Source organism: Arachis hypogaea, chromosome 19 (genome assembly GCF_003086295.3).
Source record: "Arachis hypogaea cultivar Tifrunner chromosome 19, arahy.Tifrunner.gnm2.J5K5, whole genome shotgun sequence".
In the NCBI taxonomy this organism is placed as follows: Eukaryota; Viridiplantae; Streptophyta; class Magnoliopsida; order Fabales; family Fabaceae; genus Arachis; species Arachis hypogaea.
The window spans coordinates 104,741,631-104,746,877 of NC_092054.1; positions in this window are offsets into that span (position 1 = coordinate 104,741,631).

Consider the following 5,247-nt stretch of genomic DNA (forward strand, 5'->3'; position numbering starts at 1 on the left):
TGCACTTTGGTGCTAATTTCCTTGGCCCAATTCCCTTGCAAAGTTGTGGAAGTAGCGCTCAGTTAAAACTCTTCACGCAGCGCTACTTGTTATTTGAGTGAGGCTCCAACTTCGATTCCCAGTGAATGCATTTTGTGGAGCCAATTTTCCTTATGCCTAGCAATATAAGGTAGCGCTCAGTTAAGTAAAGCAACTGAGCACCCTTGCCCTCATTGGAGTAGCGCCTTCTTGTTATCCCTTAGGTGCAAGGTTCAAGTCTTGGTGAATGCTTTTTGGCTAATTTCCCTTGGAGTAGCGCTTTCTTGGCTCCTTAGGTGCAAGGTTCAAAACTTGGTGGCTTCACTAGTAAATATTTAGCCTTGCATTTTCTTTCATGAGGAGCACGATAAAGGTAAGTTAGTTAACTGAGCACTATTGCTTTCTTCAATTCTCTTTGGCGCTCAGTTAACTTCCTCAACGCAGCGCCATAAGCCTTTGCTTCCTTGTATTGGATTAGCGCTCAATAAGAGAGCGCTGAGCTCTTTGAGAGAGCGCTATGGCTTTTCTCCTTTGATGTGCCACGCTTTTGTTTCCTTTGGCTACGCTTCATAGGCTACGCTTTCTTGTTTCTTTCTTTTCTTCACCTACAAGTAATTAAAACAACCAATCAAAGTATCACCAAATTCACAAGGTTTAGAAATCATTCAAAAACCAATTAATTTTAGCTTAAACCTCATGATTTAGTGTCAAATAAAGGATGGTTGATTGATTCAACAAAATCATGTAAATCCACTCCAAATCACTTACTTACAATGCAAGAAAGTGCATAAAACCTAATGAAACAAGTGAAAAATGCTTGAAAAGCTAGCATAAGATGACTTGTCATCAGCCTTGAGCATCACTGTCTGGGAGCAATTGAAAGAGAAATTAGAACTCAAAAGAGTTCCCCAGTTAAGTGTTATGGAATTTTTTGTGTCAAGTAAAGCTTGAGATAAAACATTTAAAGTCACGGCTAGACTCAAGGTGAAAAGCACCAAAAAAAAGAAAAGAAAAGAAAAATGTTGTGTTCAAGGATTAATCCGAAGTAAAAAGGAAAGAGAATTCATAATATTATCCGGATTTTAATTCCGAATGACATTAACATTTCTAAGATTCAAAGGATAATGAGATGCCAGAGCTATTATAGTTTTAGTGTTGTTAACCCCACTTTGAGACAAACAGGAGCTTAATTGAGCACTCAACTCTCATGCAAATTCACATCTTAAGTTTATATTAGTTTTGATTACGTAAGGACAAGCAACAATTCAAGTTTGTTATTGTGATGCGAGAGCATATTTCCTATCTTTTCCTAGTGAATTTGCATTTGAATTTGTTAAGTTTAATCAAGATTTAAGTATTTTTAAGCCACTATGAATGCTACCTTGAGTTGTGTACAATTTGATTTAATTTAGGTAGCATTCGGATGGATTTGACAAAGTTTAGAAGGAAGAAACGGAGCCACTGCAAGCCCAGGAGGTGGTGCCAAACTTGGCAATCCCCAATTTTGGCGCCATGATCATCAACAAAAGTTTCCATTCATGCTGGCTAAGTGGTGCCAAACTTGGCAATCTCCAAGTTTGGCGCCAGGATCAATTATTGATGAACGAGATGCACGGGTAGGGTGGCACCAAAATTGGCCGAGCCCATGTTTGGTGCCAAGATCAAGGCAAAGTCAGACTCATGTGCAGACAGGGTTGCGCCACACATGGCCCAGCCCAAGTTTGGCACCAACTTCAGATTCCATAGTGGTCCCCACACCTCTAGAGAGCCAGCAACGAGATATTCAATGATTATTGATTAAAAATTTATTTTATTCATCATAAGAAGAGATATTATTTAGTTTTAGAAAATATATTTTATATTAATTAGGTTAGATATAAAAAGAAAAACATTCAGCACTTCGGGCTCTCCTCTCTTACGCACCTCATTTTACGGTTTACACTTTTTAGAACACTAGTTTTCTCTCTGAGCCATGAGCAACCAAACTTCTACTATTAAGGTTAGGAGCTCTATTTATTCTATGGATTAATACTACTACTCTTCTATTTTAATTAATATGTTGGTTTCAATTTCAAGGATTTGTTTTCGTTCTTCATCTTAAGGATTTGGGTCGATCGGAAGAATAACCCTTATTCTAATTGTATTCTTGCTAAATCTTGGAAAAATAATTTACTTGAACAACATCTTGAAAATAATTCCTCCTAAATACTAATTATCTAGACTTAATAGGATACGTGACATATAATCCTCTTATATTTCGGTAATTAGGGTTTTTGTGGTTGATAAATGATAAACCCCAATTTTGTGGTTTATCTTGTGTTGAATTTAGGGAATTTTATCAACTTTTCTCACATTTATTCAATGAAATAGCATGTATTTATGAATTTCTCCTAATTTGTGCTTAAGAGTAACAACATGCTTTTTAGGCCTTTAAATCGCTAAGTTTAATTCACTTTAATTCCATTCTATGCCTTGATGTGTTTGTTAAGTGATTTTAGGATTAGAAGGCAAAGATTGGGTTGAAGGAATGAAGAAAAAGCATGCAAAAATGGAGAATTCATGAAGAAATGAGGATTTGCTGAACTCAACGCCACGCACACGCGTCACCCACACGTATGCGTGATAAGGAGATTCGCTAGTGGTTTGGAACACTGCTTACAACGAAAAAATTCTATTTCTATTGAGGAATTTCTAGACCGACAATAATTCTCACATCAATAAACCTCTAATTGAAATCAAGTGTCCAAAGAATTGGCGGTTAACTAGGTTAATGGAGACTAAATTACTAACGAATTAGGGTTTAGTGAAATATATTTTGTCGTGAATTAAATCTTGCATGATTAAAATAGTTGGTAAGAAATAGAAATCCAGAAGATAAACAACTCTTAAATCTTAACTGTTCTCTCTCATAGTTTTTACACCAAATTTAACATTTGCTTTCTAATTCTCTGAATTTACTACTTAATGCCATTAGATTCTCAAAACACCATTTTCTGTTTTTTTGACTAAGTAAATCACTCAATCATTATTGCTTAATCCATCAATCCTCGTGGGATTGACCCTCACTCACTTGAAGTATTACTTGGTATGACTCGGTGTACCTGCCGGTTGATGAACGGATAATTTATACGCTTTTTGGTATTATTTTTAGTATGTTTTTAGTAGAATCTAGTTACTTTTAGGGATGTTTTCATTAGCTTTTATGTTAAATTCACATTTCCGGACTTTACTAGGAGTTTATGTGTTTTTCTGTGATTCCAGGTATTTTATGGCTGAAATTGAGGGACTTGAGCAGAAATCAGATTCAGAGGTTAAAGAAGGACTGCTGATGCTGTTGGATTCTGACCTCCCTGCACTCAAAGTGGATTTTCTGGAGCAACAGAACTCAAACTGGCGCGCTTCCAATTGCGTTGGAAAGTAGACATCTAGGGCTTTCCAGAAATGTATAATAGTCTATACTTTGCCCAATTTTAGATGACGCAATCTGGCGTTCAACGCCAGTTTTCTGCCCAATTCTGGCGTCCAACGCCAGAAACAAGCTGCAAAGTGGAGTTCAACGCCCAAACTGGCACAAAAGCTGGCGTTCAACTCCAAGAAGGACCTCTACACATGCAACACTTAAGCTCAGCCCAAGCACACACCAAGTGGGCCCCGGAAGTGGATTTATGCATCAATTACTTACTTCTGTAAACCCTAGTGACTAGTTTATTATAAATAGAACTTTTTATCATTGTATTCACAGTCTTGGTTACTCCGGTTCCCCTCTGGGGCCGAGACCAATGAACTCCATTCACTTATGTATTTTTGACGGTAGAGTTTCTACACTCCATAGATAAAGGTGTAGAGCTCTGCTGTTCCTCAAAGATTAATGCAAAGTACTACTGTTTTCTATTCAATTCTTCTTATTTCGCTTCTAAGATATTCATTCGCACTTCAACCTGAATGTGATGAACGTGACAATCATCATCATTCCCTATGAACGCGTGCCTGACAACCACTTCTGTTCTACCTTCGACTGAATGAGTATCTCTTAGATCTCTTAATCGGAATCTTCGTGGTGTAAGCTAGAATGATGGCGGCATTCAAGAGAATCCGGAAGGTCTAAACCTTGTCTGTGGTATTCCGAGTAGGATTCAATGATTGAATGACTGTGACGAGCTTCAAACTCGCGATTGCCGGGCGTAGTGACAGACGCAAAAGGATAGTAAATCCTATTCCAGCATAATCGAGAACCGACAGATGAATAGCCGTGCCGTGACAGGGTGCGTTGACCATTTTCACTGAGAGGATAGGATGAAACCATTGACAAGGGTGATGCCTCCAGACGATTAGCCGTGCCGTGATAGGGCATTTGGATCATTTTCCCGAGAGAAGACTGAAAGTAGCCATGGACAGTGGTGATGTATCACATAAAGCCAGCCATGGAAAGGAGTAAGACTGATTGGATGAAGATAGTAGGAAAGCAGAGGTTCAGAGGAACGAAAGAATCTCTATTCGCTTATCTAAAATTCTCACCAGTGAATTACATAAGTATTTCTATCCCTATTTTATTAATTTCGAAAACCCCATTACTATTTTATATCCGCCTGACTGAGATTTACAAGGTGACCATAGCTTGCTTCATACCAACAATCTCCGTGGGATTCGACCCTTACTCACGTAAGGTATTACTTGGACGACCCAGTGCACTTGCTGGTTAGTTGTGCGAAGTTGTGAACCATGGTATTGGCATCATGTTTTTGGCGCCATTTCCAGGGAAAGAAAGAGCGATGAATTTTACATAATTAAAGTGTAATCACAATTTCTGCGCACCAAGTTTTTGGCGCCGTTGCCGGGGATTGTTCGAGTATGGACAACTGACGGTTCATCTTGTTGCTCAGATTAGGTAATTTTCTTTTTGTTTTGTTTTCAAAAATTTCTCCTTTGTTTTCGAAAAAAAAAATAAAAAATAAAAATGTTTTCAAAAATATATTTTTCTTCAGAATTTTTAAGAATGAATTCTAGTGTTTCATAAAGCATGTTGAAGCCTGGTTAGCTGTAAAGCCACGACTGTAGGGCATGTTAGGCGTGTCATGTCTGAGTTACATACTAAAGCTTGGCTGGCTATTAAGCCATGCCTGACCCTTTGATTGGAGCTTTAGGCTAAAGAGCATAAGATTCCTGGAATTCATATTAAAAATTTTGGAATCCTTATTTTCCTTTTTCAAAATAATTTTCGAAAAAATACAA